The sequence below is a fragment of the Triturus cristatus genome, chromosome 6, assembly GCF_964204655.1.
Source record: "Triturus cristatus chromosome 6, aTriCri1.1, whole genome shotgun sequence".
Lineage (NCBI taxonomy): Eukaryota > Metazoa > Chordata > Amphibia > Caudata > Salamandridae > Triturus > Triturus cristatus.
The window spans coordinates 1,062,217,022-1,062,236,526 of NC_140589.1; positions in this window are offsets into that span (position 1 = coordinate 1,062,217,022).

The following is a 19,505-nucleotide window of genomic DNA, read 5'->3' on the forward strand; positions in this document are numbered from 1 at the left end:
CCCAGCAGTGGACAGAGACATGTGAGGGGTGGGTGCCTATCACTCCCAGCAGTGGACAGAGACATGTGAGGGGTGGGTGCAGAGGAATACCAGCAGTGGACAGAGACATGTGAGGGGTGGGTGCCTATCACTCCCAGCAGTGGACAGAGACATGGGGGTGGGTGCCTATCACTCCCAGCAGTGGACAGAGACATGTGAGGGGTGGGTGCAGAGGAATACCAGCAGTGGACAGAGACATGTGAGGGGTGGGTGCAGAGGAATGCCAGCAGTGGACAGAGGCATGTGAGGGGTGGGTGCCTATCACTCCCAGCAGTGGACAGAGACATGGGGGTGGGTGCCTATCACTCCCAGCAGTGGACAGAGACATGTGAGGGGTGGGTGCCTGTCACTCCCAGCAGTGGACAGAGACATGTGAGGGGTGGGTGCCTATCACTCCCAGCAGTGGACAGACAGATGTGAGGGGTGGGTGCCTATCACTCCCAGCAGTAGACAGAGACATGTGAGGGGTGGGTGCAGAGGAATACCAGCAGTGGACAGAGACATGTGAGGGGTGGGTGCAGAGGAATGCCAGCAGTGGACAGAGGCATGTGAGGGGTGGGTGCCTATCACTCCCAGCAGTGGACAGAGACAGGGGGGTGGGTGCCTATCACTCCCAGCAGTGGACAGAGACATGTGAGGGGTGGGTGCCTATCACTCCCAGCAGTGGACAGAGACATGTGAGGGGTGGGTGCCTATCACTCCCAACAGTGGACAGAGACATGGGGGTGGGTGCCTCTCACTCCCAGCAGTGGATAGAGACATGTGAAGGGTGGGTGCCTATCACTCCTAGCAGTGGACAGAGACATGTGAGGGGTGGGTGCCTACCACTCCCAGCAGTGGACAGAGACATGTGAGGGGTGGGTGCCTATCACTCCCAGCAGTGGACAGAGACATGTGAGGGGTGTGTGCAGAGGAATACCAGCAGTGGACAGAGACATGTGAGGGGTGGGTGCAGAGGAATGCCAGCAGTGGACAGAGACATGTGAGGGGTGGGTGCCTATCACTCCCAGCAGTGGACAGAGGCATGTGAGGGGTGGGTGCCTATCACTCCCAGCAGTGGACAGAGACATGTGAGGGGTGGGTGCCTATCACTCCCAGCAGTGGACAGAGACATGTGAGGGGTGGGTGCAGAGGAATACCAGCAGTGGACAGAGACATGTGAGGGGTGGGTGCAGAGGAATACCAGCAGTGGACATAGACATATGAGGGGTGGGTGCCTATCACTCCCAGCAGTGGACAGAGACAAGTGAGGGGTTGGTGCCTATCACTCCCAGCAGTGGACAGAGACATGTGAGCGGTGGGTGCCTATCACTCCCAGCAGTGGACAGAGACATGTGAGGGGTGGGTGCAGAGGAATACCAGCAGTGGACCGAGACATGTGAGGGGTGGGTGCCTATCACTCCCAGCAGTGGACAAAGACATGTGAGGTGTGGGTGCCTATCACTCCCAGCAGTGGACGGAGACACGTGAGGGGTGGGTGCCTATCACTCCCAGCAGTGGACAGAGACATGTGAGGGGTGGGTGCAGAGGAATACCAGCAGTGGACAGAGACATGTGAGGGGTAGGTGCAGAGGAATACCAGCAGTGGACAGAGACATGTGAGGGGCGGGTGCCTATCACTCCCAGCAGTGGACAGAGACATGTGAGTGGTGGGTGCCTATCACTCCCAGCAGTGGACAGAGAGATGTGAGGGGTGGGTGCCTATCACTCCCAGCAGTGGACAGAGACATGTGAGGGGTGGGTGCAGAGGAATACCAGCAGTGGACAGAGACATGTGAGGGGTGGGTGCAGAGGAATGCCAGCAGTGGACAGAGGCATGTGAGGGGTGGGTGCCTATCACTCCCAGCAGTGGACAGAGACAGGGGGGTGGGTGCCTATCACTCCCAGCAGTGGACAGAGACATGTGAGGGGTGGGTGCCTATCACTCCCAGCAGTGGACATAGACATGTGAGGGGTGGGTGCCTATCACTCCCAACAGTGGACAGAGACATGGGGGTGGGTGCCTATCACTCCCAGCAGTGGATAGAGACATGTGAAGGGTGGGTGCCTATCACTCCCAGCAGTGGACAGAGACATGTGAGGGGTGGGTGCCTTCCACTCTCAGCAGTGGACAGAGACATGTGAGGAGTGGGTGCCTATCACTCCCAGCAGTGGACAGAGACATGTGAGGGGTGTGTGCAGAGGAATACCAGCAGTGGACAGAGACATGTGAGGGGTGGGTGCAGAGGAATGCCAGCAGTGGACAGAGACATGTGAGGGGTGGGTGCCTATCACTCCCAGCAGTGGACAGAGGCATGTGAGGGGTGGGTGCCTATCACTCCCAGCAGTGGACAGAGACATGTGAGGGGTGGGTGCCTATCACTCCCAGCAGTGGACAGAGACATGTGAGGGGTGGGTGCAGAGGAATACCAGCAGTGGACAGAGACATGTGAGGAGTGGGTGCAGAGGAATACCAGCAGTGGACATAGACATATGAGGGGTGGGTGCCTATCTCTCCCAGCAGTGGACAGAGACAAGTGAGGGGTTGGTGCCTATCACTCCCAGCAGTGGACAGAGACATGTGAGGGGTGGGTGCCTATCACTCCCAGCAGTGGACAGAGACATGTGAGGGGTGGGTGCAGAGGAATACCAGCAGTGGACAGAGACATGTGAGGGGTGGGTGCAGAGTAATACCAGCAGTGGACAGAGACATGTGAGGGGTGGGTGCCTATCACTCCCAGCAGTGGACAGAGACATGGGGGTGGGTGCCTATCACTCCCAGCAGTGGACAGAGACATGTGAGCGGTGGGTGCCTATCACTCCCAGCAGTGGACAGAGAGATGTAAGGGGTGGGTGCCTATCACTCCCAGCAGTGGACAGAGACATGTGAAGGGTGGGTGCAGAGGAATACCAGCAGTGGACAGAGACATGTGAGGGGTGGGTGCAGAGGAATACCAGCAGTGGACAGAGACATGTGAGGGGTGGGTGCAGAGGAATACCAGCAGTGGACAGAGACATGTGAGGGGCGGGTGCCTATCACTCCCAGCAGTGGACAGAGACATTGGGGTGGGTGCCTATCACTCCCAGCAGTGGACAGAGACATGTGAGGGGTGGGTGCCTATCACTCCCAGCAGTGGACAGAGACATGTGAGGGGCGGGTGCCTATCACTCCCATCAGTGGACATAGACATGGGGGTGGGTGCCTATCACTCCCAGCAGTGGACAGAGACATGTGAGGGGTGGGTGCCTATCACTCCCAGCAGTGGACAGAGACATGTGAGGGGTGGGTGCCTATCAATGCCAGCAGTGGACAGAGACATGTGAGGGGTGGGTGCAGAGGAATACCAGCAGTGGACAGGGACATGTGAGGGGTGGGTGCAGAAGAATGCCAGCAGTGGACAGAGACATGTGAGGGGTGGGTGCCTATCACTCCCAGCAGTGGACTGAGACATGTGAGGGGTGGGTGCCTATCACTCCCAGCAGTGGACAGAGACATGTGAGGGGTGCGTGCCTATCACTCCCAGCAGTGGACAGAGACATGTGAGGGGTGGGTGCAGAGGAATACCAGCAGTGGACAGAGACATGTGAGGGGTGGGTGCAGAGGAATACCAGCAGTGGACAGAGACATGTGAGGGGTGGGTGCCTATCACTCCCAGCAGTGGACAGAGACATGTGAGAGGTGGGTGCCTATCACTCCCAGCAGTGGACAGAGCCATGTGAGGAGTGGGTGCCTATCACTCCCAGCAGTGGACAGAGACATTGGGGTGGGTGCCTATCACACCCAGCAGTGGACAGAGACATGTGAGGGGTGGGTGCCTATCACTCCCAGCAGTGGACAGAGACATGTGAGGGGTGGGTGCAGAGGAATACCAGCAGTGGACAGAGACATGTGAGGGGTGGGTGCCTATCACTCCCAGCAGTGGACAGAGACATGGGGGTGGGTGCCTATCACTCCCAGCAGTGGACAGAGACTTGTGAGGGGTGGGTGCCTATCACTCCCAGCAGTGGACAGAGAAATGTGAGGGGTGGGTGCCTATCACTCCCAGCAGTGGACAGAGACATGTGAGGGGTGGGTGCCTATCACTCCCAGCAGTGGACAGAGAGATGTGAGGGGTGGGTGCCTATCACTCCCAGCAGTGGACAGAGACATGTGAGGGGTGCGTGCCTATCACTCCCAGCAGTGGACAGAGACATGTGAGGGGTGGGTGCAGAGGAATACCAGCAGTGGACAGAGACATGTGAGGGGTGGGTGCAGAGGAATACCAGCAGTGGACAGAGACATGTGAGGGGTGGGTGCCTATCACTCCCAGCAGTGGACAGAGACATGTGAGAGGTGGGTGCCTATCACTCCCAGCAGTGGACAGAGCCATGCGAGGAGTGGGTGCCTATCACTCCCAGCAGTGGACAGAGACATTGGGGTGGGTGCCTATCACACCCAGCAGTGGACAGAGACATGTGAGGGGTGGGTGCCTATCACTCCCAGCAGTGGACAGAGACATGTGAGGGGTGGGTGCAGAGGAATACCAGCAGTGGACAGAGACATGTGAGGGGTGGGTGCCTATCACTCCCAGCAGTGGACAGAGACATGTGAGGGGTGGGTGCCTATCACTCCCAGCAGTGGACAGAGAGATGTGAGGGGTGGGTGCCTATCACTCCCAGCAGTGGACAGAGACATGTGAGGGGTGGGTGCAGAGGAATACCAGCAGTGGACAGAGACATGTGAGGGGTGGGTGCAGAGGAATGCCAGCACTGGACAGAGGCATGTGAGGGGTGGGTGCCTATCACTCCCAGCAGTGGACAGAGACGGGGGGTGGGTGCCTATCACTCCCAGCAGTGGACAGAGACATGTGAGGGGTGGGTGCCTATCACTCCCAGCAGTGGACAGAGACATGTGAGGGGTGGGTGCCTATCACTCCCAGCAGTGGATAGAGACATGTGAAGGGTGGGTGCCTATCACTCCCAGCAGTGGACAGAGACATGTGAGGGGTGGGTGCCTACCACTCCCAGCAGTGGACAGAGACATGTGAGGGGTGGGTGCCTATCACTCCCAGCAGTGGACAGAGACATGTGAGGGGTGGGTGCCTACCACTCCCAGCAGTGGACAGAGACATGTGAGGGGTGGGTGCCTATCACTCCCAGCAGTGGACAGAGACATGTGAGGGGTGTGTGCAGAGGAATACCAGCAGTGGACAGAGACATGTGAGGGGTGGGTGCAGAGGAATGCCAGCAGTGGACAGAGACATGTGAGGGGTGGGTGCCTATCACTCCCAGCAGTGGACAGAGGCATGTGAGGGGTGGGTGCCTATCACTCCCAGCAGTGGACAGAGACATGTGAGGGGTGGGTGCCTATCACTCCCAGCAGTGGACAGAGACATGTGAGGGGTGGGTGCAGAGGAATACCAGCAGTGGACAGAGACATGTGAGGGGTGGGTGCAGAGGAATACCAGCAGTGGACATAGACATATGAGGGGTGGGTGCCTATCACTCCCAGCAGTGGACAGAGACAAGTGAGGGGTGGGTGCCTATCACTCCCAGCAGTGGACAGAGACATGTGAGCGGTGGGTGCCTATCACTCCCAGCAGTGGACAGAGACATGTGAGGGGTGGGTGCAGAGGAATACCAGCAGTGGACAGAGACATGTGAGGGGTGGGTGCCTATCACTCCCAGCAGTGGACAAAGACATGTGAGGTGTGGGTGCCTATCACTCCCAGCAGTGGACGGAGACACGTGAGGGGTGGGTGCCTATCACTCCCAGCAGTGGACAGAGACATGTGAGGGGTGGGTGCAGAGGAATACCAGCAGTGGACAGAGACATGTGAGGGGTAGGTGCAGAGGAATACCAGCAGTGGACAGAGACATGTGAGGGGCGGGTGCCTATCACTCCCAGCAGTGGACAGAGACATGTGAGTGGTGGGTGCCTATCACTCCCAGCAGTGGACAGAGAGATGTGAGGGGTGGGTGCCTATCACTCCCAGCAGTGGACAGAGACATGTGAGGGGTGGGTGCAGAGGAATACCAGCAGTGGACATAGACATATGAGGGGTGGGTGCCTATCTCTCCCAGCAGTGGACAGAGACAAGTGAGGGGTTGGTGCCTATCACTCCCAGCAGTGGACAGAGACATGTGAGGGGTGGGTGCCTATCACTCCCAGCAGTGGACAGAGACATGTGAGGGGTGGGTGCAGAGGAATACCAGCAGTGGACAGAGACATGTGAGGGGTGGGTGCAGAGTAATACCAGCAGTGGACAGAGACATGTGAGGGGTGGGTGCCTATCACTCCCAGCAGTGGACAGAGACATGGGGGTGGGTGCCTATCACTCCCAGCAGTGGACAGAGACATGTGAGCGGTGGGTGCCTATCACTCCCAGCAGTGGACAGAGAGATGTGAGGGGTGGGTGCCTATCACTCCCAGCAGTGGACAGAGACATGTGAAGGGTGGGTGCAGAGGAATACCAGCAGTGGACAGAGACATGTGAGGGGTGGGTGCAGAGGAATACCAGCAGTGGACAGAGACATGTGAGGGGTGGGTGCAGAGGAATACCAGCAGTGGACAGAGACATGTGAGGGGCGGGTGCCTATCACTCCCAGCAGTGGACAGAGACATTGGGGTGGGTGCCTATCACTCCCAGCAGTGGACAGAGACATGTGAGGGGTGGGTGCCTATCACTCCCAGCAGTGGACAGAGACATGTGAGGGGCGGGTGCCTATCACTCCCATCAGTGGACATAGACATGGGGGTGGGTGCCTATCACTCCCAGCAGTGGACAGAGACATGTGAGGGGTGGGTGCCTATCACTCCCAGCAGTGGACAGAGACATGTGAGGGGTGGGTGCCTATCAATGCCAGCAGTGGACAGAGACATGTGAGGGGTGGGTGCAGAGGAATACCAGCAGTGGACAGGGACATGTGAGGGGTGGGTGCAGAAGAATGCCAGCAGTGGACAGAGACATGTGAGGGGTGGGTGCCTATCACTCCCAGCAGTGGACTGAGACATGTGAGGGGTGGGTGCCTATCACTCCCAGCAGTGGACAGAGACATGTGAGGGGTGCGTGCCTATCACTCCCAGCAGTGGACAGAGACATGTGAGGGGTGGGTGCAGAGGAATACCAGCAGTGGACAGAGACATGTGAGGGGTGGGTGCAGAGGAATACCAGCAGTGGACAGAGACATGTGAGGGGTGGGTGCCTATCACTCCCAGCAGTGGACAGAGACATGTGAGAGGTGGGTGCCTATCACTCCCAGCAGTGGACAGAGCCATGTGAGGAGTGGGTGCCTATCACTCCCAGCAGTGGACAGAGACATTGGGGTGGGTGCCTATCACACCCAGCAGTGGACAGAGACATGTGAGGGGTGGGTGCCTATCACTCCCAGCAGTGGACAGAGACATGTGAGGGGTGGGTGCAGAGGAATACCAGCAGTGGACAGAGACATGTGAGGGGTGGGTGCCTATCACTCCCAGCAGTGGACAGAGACATGGGGGTGGGTGCCTATCACTCCCAGCAGTGGACAGAGACTTGTGAGGGGTGGGTGCCTATCACTCCCAGCAGTGGACAGAGAAATGTGAGGGGTGGGTGCCTATCACTCCCAGCAGTGGACAGAGACATGTGAGGGGTGGGTGCCTATCACTCCCAGCAGTGGACAGAGAGATGTGAGGGGTGGGTGCCTATCACTCCCAGCAGTGGACAGAGACATGTGAGGGGTGCGTGCCTATCACTCCCAGCAGTGGACAGAGACATGTGAGGGGTGGGTGCAGAGGAATACCAGCAGTGGACAGAGACATGTGAGGGGTGGGTGCAGAGGAATACCAGCAGTGGACAGAGACATGTGAGGGGTGGGTGCCTATCACTCCCAGCAGTGGACAGAGACATGTGAGAGGTGGGTGCCTATCACTCCCAGCAGTGGACAGAGCCATGCGAGGAGTGGGTGCCTATCACTCCCAGCAGTGGACAGAGACATTGGGGTGGGTGCCTATCACACCCAGCAGTGGACAGAGACATGTGAGGGGTGGGTGCCTATCACTCCCAGCAGTGGACAGAGACATGTGAGGGGTGGGTGCAGAGGAATACCAGCAGTGGACAGAGACATGTGAGGGGTGGGTGCCTATCACTCCCAGCAGTGGACAGAGACATGTGAGGGGTGGGTGCCTATCACTCCCAGCAGTGGACAGAGAGATGTGAGGGGTGGGTGCCTATCACTCCCAGCAGTGGACAGAGACATGTGAGGGGTGGGTGCAGAGGAATACCAGCAGTGGACAGAGACATGTGAGGGGTGGGTGCAGAGGAATGCCAGCACTGGACAGAGGCATGTGAGGGGTGGGTGCCTATCACTCCCAGCAGTGGACAGAGACGGGGGGTGGGTGCCTATCACTCCCAGCAGTGGACAGAGACATGTGAGGGGTGGGTGCCTATCACTCCCAGCAGTGGACAGAGACATGTGAGGGGTGGGTGCCTATCACTCCCAACAGTGGACAGAGACATGGGGGTGGGTGCCTCTCACTCCCAGCAGTGGATAGAGACATGTGAAGGGTGGGTGCCTATCACTCCCAGCAGTGGACAGAGACATGTGAGGGGTGGGTGCCTACCACTCCCAGCAGTGGACAGAGACATGTGAGGGGTGGGTGCCTATCACTCCCAGCAGTGGACAGAGACATGTGAGGGGTGTGTGCAGAGGAATACCAGCAGTGGACAGAGACATGTGAGGGGTGGGTGCAGAGGAATGCCAGCAGTGGACAGAGACATGTGAGGGGTGGGTGCCTATCACTCCCAGCAGTGGACAGAGGCATGTGAGGGGTGGGTGCCTATCACTCCCAGCAGTGGACAGAGACATGTGAGGGGTGGGTGCCTATCACTCCCAGCAGTGGACAGAGACATGTGAGGGGTGGGTGCAGAGGAATACCAGCAGTGGACAGAGACATGTGAGGGGTGGGTGCAGAGGAATACCAGCAGTGGACATAGACATATGAGGGGTGGGTGCCTATCACTCCCAGCAGTGGACAGAGACAAGTGAGGGGTGGGTGCCTATCACTCCCAGCAGTGGACAGAGACATGTGAGCGGTGGGTGCCTATCACTCCCAGCAGTGGACAGAGACATGTGAGGGGTGGGTGCAGAGGAATACCAGCAGTGGACAGAGACATGTGAGGGGTGGGTGCCTATCACTCCCAGCAGTGGACAAAGACATGTGAGGTGTGGGTGCCTATCACTCCCAGCAGTGGACGGAGACACGTGAGGGGTGGGTGCCTATCACTCCCAGCAGTGGACAGAGACATGTGAGGGGTGGGTGCAGAGGAATACCAGCAGTGGACAGAGACATGTGAGGGGTAGGTGCAGAGGAATACCAGCAGTGGACAGAGACATGTGAGGGGCGGGTGCCTATCACTCCCAGCAGTGGACAGAGACATGTGAGTGGTGGGTGCCTATCACTCCCAGCAGTGGACAGAGAGATGTGAGGGGTGGGTGCCTATCACTCCCAGCAGTGGACAGAGACATGTGAGGGGTGGGTGCAGAGGAATACCAGCAGTGGACAGAGACATGTGAGGGGTGGGTGCAGAGGAATGCCAGCAGTGGACAGAGGCATGTGAGGGGTGGGTGCCTATCACTCCCAGCAGTGGACAGAGACAGGGGGGTGGGTGCCTATCACTCCCAGCAGTGGACAGAGACATGTGAGGGGTGGGTGCCTATCACTCCCAGCAGTGGACAGAGACATGTGAGGGGTGGGTGCCTATCACTCCCAACAGTGGACAGAGACATGGGGGTGGGTGCCTATCACTCCCAGCAGTGGATAGAGACATGTGAAGGGTGGGTGCCTATCACTCCCAGCAGTGGACAGAGACATGTGAGGGGTGGGTGCCTTCCACTCCCAGCAGTGGACAGAGACATGTGAGGGGTGGGTGCCTATCACTCCCAGCAGTGGACAGAGACATGTGAGGGGTGTGTGCAGAGGAATACCAGCAGTGGACAGAGACATGTGAGGGGTGGGTGCAGAGGAATGCCAGCAGTGGACAGAGACATGTGAGAGGTGGGTGCCTATCACTCCCAGCAGTGGACAGAGGCATGTGAGGGGTGGGTGCCTATCACTCCCAGCAGTGGACAGAGACATGTGAGGGGTGGGTGCCTATCACTCCCAGCAGTGGACAGAGACATGTGAGGGGTGGGTGCAGAGGAATACCAGCAGTGGACAGAGACATGTGAGGAGTGGGTGCAGAGGAATACCAGCAGTGGACATAGACATATGAGGGGTGGGTGCCTATCACTCCCAGCAGTGGACAGAGACATGTGAGGGGTGGGTGCCTATCACTCCCAGCAGTGGACAGAGACATGTGAGGGGTGGGTGCCTATCACTCCCAGTAGTGGACAGAGACATGGGGGTGTGTACGTCATGATCAGATGACCACAACTCCATGGGTGTACGTACGCATCTCTAATGTTCTACTATGTTGATAGTGCCATAACAACACATTACTGACAGCAGTGTCCCACTCCCATGAGGATGGATGTATTTCCCTCACTGCATGACACACCACATGTGGGTGTGAGGACAAATGACACATGCATACCCACCCCTGGCGGATACAGCACAATACACACACAGATCATGCCTGTATAATCATGTCAATGCCTACTAAACTAAGAGAGGCAAAGGGAACACACACTGTTACGCACATCCCAGGACTGATAGGAATGTACAGGTGCTGAGACAGCCACCAAGATGTTGCCTCTCATGGAAGGAATAGGGTGGAGTTCCCACAGATACAATGCCCACAATTGTCAGTCAGGTGCCAAAATAACCTGCAGAACAAGTACCAATTGTGTGCTAGGCTGGGATAACACACATGCATAGTGCAGAAAATGGTGAATTTCGCCATTCAGGCATTACAACATACTCAATACACAAGTACAGTGACTAGCAAGGATGGCACAGACGATGCAGCCGGAGACATTGCTGAGCAGGCATGGCCATAGTTGAAGGGATCCGTCACCAACAAAGGAAATGTAGACAGAGGTCAGCACAACAATTGTGCATCTCCCTGCAGGGAAGATGTCAGGTGCCACAGAGGAAGGAACACTCCTTGGGACAATGTCTCCGAACACAAATAGCACACACAACCAAAGATTCTGCAACATTACCCTGAAACATAACACATTACCACAACCCCAACTCCTGGAGCATCAGCACCCACATCAATACCTGAAATGCAATAGTGTTCAAAGTGAAAAGAAAATGCATTATTCAGCATTAAAATCAAAATCATAAAAGGACACTATTTACAAAGGCACATGGCCAGTCCAGATCAGAAGTCCTTGGGGGGAACACATGGCCACGCGTCTCCCCTAGCTTGCCTGCACATTAGAACCCTCAGGTTCGTCGACTGGGGGGGGGGGCATCATGTGGGGAAGGACCAGGCACCGCACGGACAGGAGGTGTAAGGGTAGTTGTGGTGGGTGCAGGGACGGACGCCTCCACCACACGGGGTGGGGCAGCGCCAAAGGTGGAGGTCAGCTCGGCGCTGCACACTGCTGCCAGGTCGTCCAGCGTATCCCCTGCACCCGAAGAAAACACAGGCTCAAAGGAGGGGGGGGGTCGGAGGGATGGGGTGCAGCGCTACTGGGGGAGAGGGTGAACAGGGGGGGGACTCAACTCCCCTACCCGAGGAGTGCCGTTCCCGTTTGCGGGCTGGTGAGCCAGAGGGGCTGAGGCCCAGCACAGCCAAGTAGGCCTCCTTGTCAGATTGTGTGGTAGGGGAGCTGAGGGGAGTGCCATTGAAGGGACTGGGTAGTGCGGCATGCGGACTCGGACTGTGGCTGCGTGTATGCCTTTGTGCCCCAGACCCAGTGGGTGTGCCTTCATCCCCCTGAGTGTGCGTGCCAGGAGGTGTGCGCTTGCCCTTACGTGTTGGTGTGCTGCCTGTGTCTGGTGGGGTGCGTGCTTGGGAATGTCTGGGTGTGCTTTGGACAGGCATGGGAGTGGGAAGTGTGGATGGTGCAGGGGTGGGGGGGAGGAAGCGCTGCAGGAGACTCACTGCTGCTGTCAGTGAAGAGTCCATGGACCTCAGCAACATCCGTTGGTCAGACATCGCTGATGACATGCCCTCCATGTACGACACCAACTGTGTCATCAGTCTGGTGTGGCCATGGAGGACATTCAGCATCGATGTCTGGCCAACCTGCAACTGCCGCAGAATGTCCACAGACTCTGCACTGAGGGCAGCAGGGGGGACAGGGGCAGGGGGTGCGGTGCCTGGCACAAAGGAGACACAGTGTTGCCTTGCACGGACAGAAGGGACCGGAGCAACTGGGAGGGCGGTGATGGGAATGGAGAGGGCGGTGACAGATGTAGTGCTTCTGCCAGGTGTTGTAGCAGCCTCCGCCCCCTCGAGGAGTTCCGCCTCAGACCCGTCAGCGTCGTAGTCAGGGTTGCCACTAGACAGGTCCTCCGCCTGATTCCCTTTGCTCTCCGTGCCACTTGCTCCCGCTGACTCGCCAGCAGCGGTGGCAGGGGTGCTGGATCCCTCCTCCAGGTCCGTGCAGGTGCCTCCCTCGGTGTCCCCTGATGATGCTGTGGGCAAGGGGAAGATACAGAAAATAATCAGTCACCTGTATACATCTGACACATGAGTCCAAACAAAAAATGTCACAGTGCATATCAGGAAATGCATCATGAGTAACATCTAGAATACTCCGCACATATGTAACCCTGCACTCCCCAGTTGGTTGACCCACCATGGCACTTGGAAACAATGGAGATTATGACACAACAGCAAATAACTTTATATCAAATTAGACTGAGAAGCTAGTGTCTGGGAACAGTTGAGCACAGAAAGAATATGAAGGCATGCCACCTCTTGTTCACTGTGAACGAAACAGTATTGGTGCACCCAAGGCCAAATGTAACGTCCTGGCTTTCTCGGGGTTGGGACAAACAGACAACGGACCAGAGAAAGGGAGGTTAAGGAGGATTTAATAAACAGATAAACAACTACAGACAACAAAGAATACCGGTACTGGAATCACCAGTTAAAGTACGATACCCATTCACAGCTCTTCTAACCGTCCTCCGCATGCACACCGGTCCCGGTATGCTCCAACGGAGGGCACAGTGCTAAGCAGTGGCCGACAATGCCACTCGACCGCTGTGAAGGGTAGTTCCAAGGTTGTGGAATATACGGGGGGCACGTGGGAGTCACCCGGCCGGGCTCTCTACCACCTGGGAACAGCCGCTCTACCAGTTTCCCCCAGAGTACTGCCACAACACAAAGACGCTGGGAACACCTCCTAGTGTGCGTCTCTTGTATCCGGGTTTAAGTGATGATACCCAAGGTGGTGCAGAGAATGGATGGGAGCAGCCGCTCTACCTATCCCAGTTCTCCTACGAGTGTCGATGGCTAAGACGCGGAAACACCTCCTGGATAGCGTCTTAGCTCTAAGCGTGTGTTCACCCAAGTAACGAGGGTTGGGAGCTTCGGCTCGCACCAACCTCGATTTCTCCGAATTGTCAGGCCGTTGGGAGCTTCGGCTCTACCAACGGTACTTGTGCCCAATGACGTTGAATACGGCTCTCAGAACGGGACAGGACACGGGCAGGAAGCACACGCCAGCACCTCTCCTCCGTTCCTTAGAATGTTCCTTCCGCCGCTCCACTCTCCAACGGGTCCGTGTACCTCAACCAGGTACTCCGGCAAAGATCAGAATATCCGACGCCGAGTCCCAGTGATCTTCTCCTTAAGTAGTACTCTCGGCGTTGTATAACATGAAAACTAGGCGTTACCCTTGGTGTTATGTAACCAGAACTCTTGAGTTGCATAACATGCAAACTAGGCGTTACCCTTGGTGTTATGCAACCAGAACTCTTGAGCTGCATAACATGAAAACTAGGCGTTACCCTTGGTGTTATGTAACCAGAACTCTTGAGTTCCATGAGGCAATTGTTGCCGGAGGGCATTCTGGGAGTTGTAGTCCGCTCTCCTCCAAGCGCACCAGGTTCACGGAAGTGGCATCGTGGGAGGGAATCCATGTGCGGGAGGGGATTCCTGACACCAAATAACAGACCTCAATGCTGAAGGTGTCCCCACACTCAGAGACCTGTGAGTACTTTTGAAACCCAAACGAAAAACATTGCAATCCCTTGGGACTCACAACACTTTACACAATCTACATGTTTAGAATGTGTGAATGTGCCACTTTGTGAACAGAACACACATGTGCCTGTAAAACAGAAGTCACACAAGGAGGTGCACACAAAACTACATTTACACAGTCATTGTATGAGCTGCCAGCCGAATTCAAATAAGCCACTGTAAAGAAGAAATGGGGTATCAGTAAGTACATATACATCGCACCACGGTGGTCTGGATGACTTGACACTCGTAAGTTGATATCAGCAACAACCAAGGACTTACCCAAATGCAAACACACTGTGGGAACATGGATATGTATAATCAGAAAACAAGTGGTAATCGAACTGTGCCTTTCTTTAAAATGTGCCAGGTTGTCCCCGGAAAGTATAAAGGTACTTTCTTTTGCACTTCCTTGGGAGACATCTGTCATGCAGGCACATTATTGTCCTTCACAACAAAACATCAAAGTAAAGCATATGAAAAATTGAGACATGTTGACAAGTGTAGTGAGTGCCAAGGTACAATACTTCTTGACTAACAACTAGAATCATGCCACCTGTCACATGGCCATCCGTACCATGATGACACGGTTGGCAACACATCTGACCCACTGCCTGTCATGTGGAGTGGCACACATGTCCAAACACAGGTCAGTGCATTAGCTAATGGGCCTGCAGTTGTGTCGGGATAAGGAGCACCTGCACTGAGGAGACACCCTCATGGGAACCAAGAATGTCCACACAGATGTCAGCACACACAGACCAAACTACGTAGCATCTCGACCACACACTGGTGGCAAAAATGGATGAGCATGAACCATGTATTTTAACTTTTGACACATGCTGCAAAGCACAAACATTAAACCCTGCACAACATGACTGGGTCACTGCATGTTGAGTGTCTGTCCAGACAATTATCACACACAGGTCAGACCTGGCAAGGAGACATAAGGCTTGGACATGCAGGCCTTGCCCGCACAAACCCACCATACCTGAGACAATGTGATTGAGACAGATCAAGAAGTTACACCTCTTAATCTGGGTTTACTAAAATGTGCATCAAGAATTCCGAAATGTACTCCACATCACCTCGTGAGACTGCCAACACATATTTGTGACAAACAACCATCAACAGATAGTTGTACATAGGCACACAGGCACTGCCCAGTGTGAGGATGCACAAGCCAAATGGGGTCAGCCTGTACAATGGGCACATGTAGCACACTTTAGATAAATACAAAGGAGGCCAGGGAACAATGCCACAGAGGCCAACCTATGCTGAACACACAGAGAATGGGCACAGTGTTGGATGACCGACATGATTCCGAGGCAAGGGTGTCTTAGGGGACTGTAGTGGGCACACTGCTCCATGGTCCTGGAATGATCTGACTGTAACATGAGCTACCGTCCCGGCACTATGCATATCTCCCACTCATGCACATCATGTCTGAGGCCACAACATCGGTCATGGCTCTTCCCAGGCCTTCAAAACTGACCTCAAAGCTCTCCTCCTCCAAAGACACTTCCAAATTTAATTCACGCCCTCTATTTTCTGAAGGAAGTCCTTCCATTATAGGAAATTCTGTTCTCCATGCCTATAGAAGTGCCTTCCCAGTGTGTTTTTGTGTTTTGAGTGTCTGCCATTTATTGAAGTATTATACTTGTACTTGTATTTTGAACGCTTTTGTAACATGCACACTTGTCACTTTTTCCTTTTGTAACGTATTGTTTGCTATCTCTTGTATTTTGTGTGCTTTTGATACATGCACAACGGCCACCACTGCCTCATGTAACGTAACCTTTGTTCATGTGCAGGGCCTAGGTGTGTCAGGCAGTGATATGGCACATGTCTCCTCATGTTTTAGCACAATAGATGTGTGATGACCTGTGTACACATGTCATGTGTGATGGGGCAGTATGTGGCACACTTCCCCTTCCCACTCTGCACATGTGTGCATGTAGTACAAACGTGTCAAGCACTGCATCACTGGTATGGCACAGTCACCAACACCCGCAACTGTCCCCTGATGCCAGGGACAGGGACACTAACACCTGACATCTAAGTACCAGCGTGCCCCGATGTGACTATGTCCTGTGTGTGTCATGTGTTCCCATGAGCTTGCTGTTGGTGTTCCGTCAACTGCATCTGCTGTTGCTGCATCCAACATGTGTCTGTGTGTAGATGGGCATGGCACACATATACACACACCATGCCCCATGTGGATTCACACGTTACGTGTGTCTGGATGCTTCGAAGATGGTTTTTTGACATGAGAACATATCTGTGCCGTATCCATGTCTGTGTTTTTGTTTTTCACGTGTACCCCTTCATCGCAATGTGTGTGATCTGTTCTTTTTCAATGACATGTGACCTGTGCGTCTAGCTTGCCGCCAGCTGTCTGTATGAGATGACATCCTTCAAATGCAGATATGTGGATGTATGTCACTCCTGTGATGTCTCTGGCTGTTCACTTACACTGGCCCACAGCTAGTTTCGGGGCATGTCACTTAGAACTTGACAATCAACGGGTGTAGCTGACTTTTCGTAGGAGTATCACCTGGCTGGCATACGTGTCCTGGATGTATTGCACAGACCAGACTCTGTATTTAGCAGATGTGTAGTAGCAGTTGAGCATGTGCTCAGTTCATTGACATTGATGTTGTTATGTACTCACTCTTCGTAATTCCTTCCAATTTTCTGCAGGGCACCGCCTCTCCCCCGACCAATGCCAGACTTGGGTGCCATGAGGGAACATGACTGCATAAGACGTTACCGCTTCTCGCAACAGTTGATTGAGAACTTGACCGCAAAGCTGGAACCACACCTCCAACCGCGACACAGGTATCCTACTGCGCTGACCCCCAAGATGAAGGTGATGGCAGCCCTACATTTTTTTGCCACCGGTACGTTTCAATTCACCATAGCTGATGTGGGTGGCATGTCACAGACCATGTTCAGCCGTGTCCTGCATGATGTTTTAGAAGCCATGTTGGAGCACCTGGATGAATTCATCCATTTTCCGACTCCTGAGGAGCTGACAGGTGTCAAGGGTGATTTCTATGCCCTGGGAGGGATGCCCCATGTCATTGGGTCCTTTTATGGGACACATGTGGCTTTTGTACCACCACAGGCACAGGAGGTCGCCTATCGCAACCGTAAACATTACCACTCTATAAATGCCCTTGTGGTGAGTCTTGCTAACATGCTGATTTCCCATGTCTGTGCACGTTTTCCAGGGTCAGCACACGATGCCTACATCATGAAGCGTAGCAGGGTGCCACAAATGATGCTGCGGCTGCACAACGAACGAGCATGTCTTGTTGGTGGGTATACTCTGTTTGTCCTTTGTTTAGCGCTATCTTTGTATCTTACGGCATCTCCTGACCCACTTCTTTACATGATGTTTCCATGTAGGGGACTCTGGCTATCCCAACATGCCATGGCTGATGACGCCTCTCCGCAACCCTAGAACAGCTGCAGATCACCGTTACAACAACGCACATGGGCAGACCAGGCGAGTGATCGAGAGGACGTTTGGCCTCCTGAAGAGCCGATTCCGGTGCCTTCACAAGACAGGCGGGTCCCTCCCATATGCACCGGTGAAGGTCTGCAAAATCTTCCTCGTGTGCTGCATGCTGCACAACATGGCAGTGGAGAAGGCTGTGCCACTCATCCTGGATCCGGATGAGCAGGAACATCCACCCGTGGAGGATAAAGGGCTTGGTCACGAGGCAAGTGAGGAGGAGGAGGACGACGACATCCGGAGTCAGCTCATACGCAACTTCTTCTCATAGTGGTGAGTCCATGGGTCTGAGTGTGCACGCTTGGAGCCTTGTGTGGCATGTGTTGCAATGTGTGTATCCAGCTGACTGTACGCTAAGTGACTTAGAGGTGTGTTCAGATGTGTCACTCGAGGGATGATGTCCTTCCATACATTTTAGCTTAGACACTCAATTTAAAAATAGCATGTTGACACACTTATTCCTGTACAGTAAATGACCATGCATGCGGATGACAATCTTTTCCCTGACTTCTTGTGTGTCTGTCATCCCCAGGTAGGTGCGCATGCTGTCTGCTCGTGTCATCCTTGGCCTCCCGCTATTCCTCATGAGTATTGCAACGTGTGCTGAATCAGCGTCCCATGCACGGACATGGTGAAAAGTCTTTTTGGTTAAGGTTTGCTGCAAGGCATTTTGGTGTTGGTAGGTGTTTGGAATGTGTGGGCACTGCTCCTGTGCATGTTGTGTTACTATACATACATGTCGACTCACCATGGGGCACATGACATGTTGCATGACTCCCATGAATTGGTAGTCACCCTTCGTAACAGTAATCTGTAATGGGACTGTGGATTCTGATGAAGGCATCAATGTGTGTTCAACTTCCCTCTGAAACATACGGGATACTACGGGTGGACATAGTGTGGGACATCCCCATGAGAGGATCAATGGGGAATTGCAGACCCTCCGTGTGCAGCAGGTGGTGTTTGACTCACACCCTTCACTTGTGTGCCAGTTCAATGGATTTACAGCATCTGTCTTGTGAAGGGGGTGTCCAGTGTAGGTCCCACATGTTCAGCCTAATGACCTGTGAGTCTGTTCATATTGATGCATTTCCCTAGGTGTGAACCTGAGTAATAAAGGTGTTCCTCACCCTCCAAGGTGCCTCATCTCTGTCAATGCAGGTCTCTTGCCACTTTGCATGCGGCATCTCTGGCATAGTTGTCAAAGATTGTGCATATGAGTCTATGTGTAGTTTAGCAACATGCATGCAGTTCTTCAGGGATTAGGATCTCTATTGTGCATGATGTCCATGGTTGTGTATGTATTTGGGCATGTTGGTCACCACAACGGGCCGTCAACACCTGCTGAGGGTGTGTATCCTGTGCGCAGCTCGGCCTTCAGTTTCCTGATCCTGTGTCAGTCATGTTTGGTGATTGTGCATCCATTGTCTCTGGGTGTGCCATGGGGACCCGGCACTCCTTCCTTTACATACGCCTGTTGCAGTTGTCCTTTCTGACATCCTTGTCTTTGTGTGCAACTTGTGGCATAGTTTCCAGGACATGCCGCCTGCTGCTGCGGCCCCTGCAGCAAGGGCCCACAAAGTTTCCGGATTCGGCAGCATAGACACCTCAAAGATGCTCCGCCCTTCCTCCCTCCACCCATTCATTTGGCTGTCATCAGCTTGTCTGTACCACTGTTGCGGCCACGCGGTGCCAAAGGCTGGACCGTCAGCGCATGCAACGTGCACATTGCACGACCCTCATGTCCTTGCATGACCCACATCACACTACAGTCTGATGTTGCAGCCACCCTCCAAGCATTGTCCATCCGAAAATCTACCGCCTGCTCTCAGGCATACCCTAGGCGCACACAT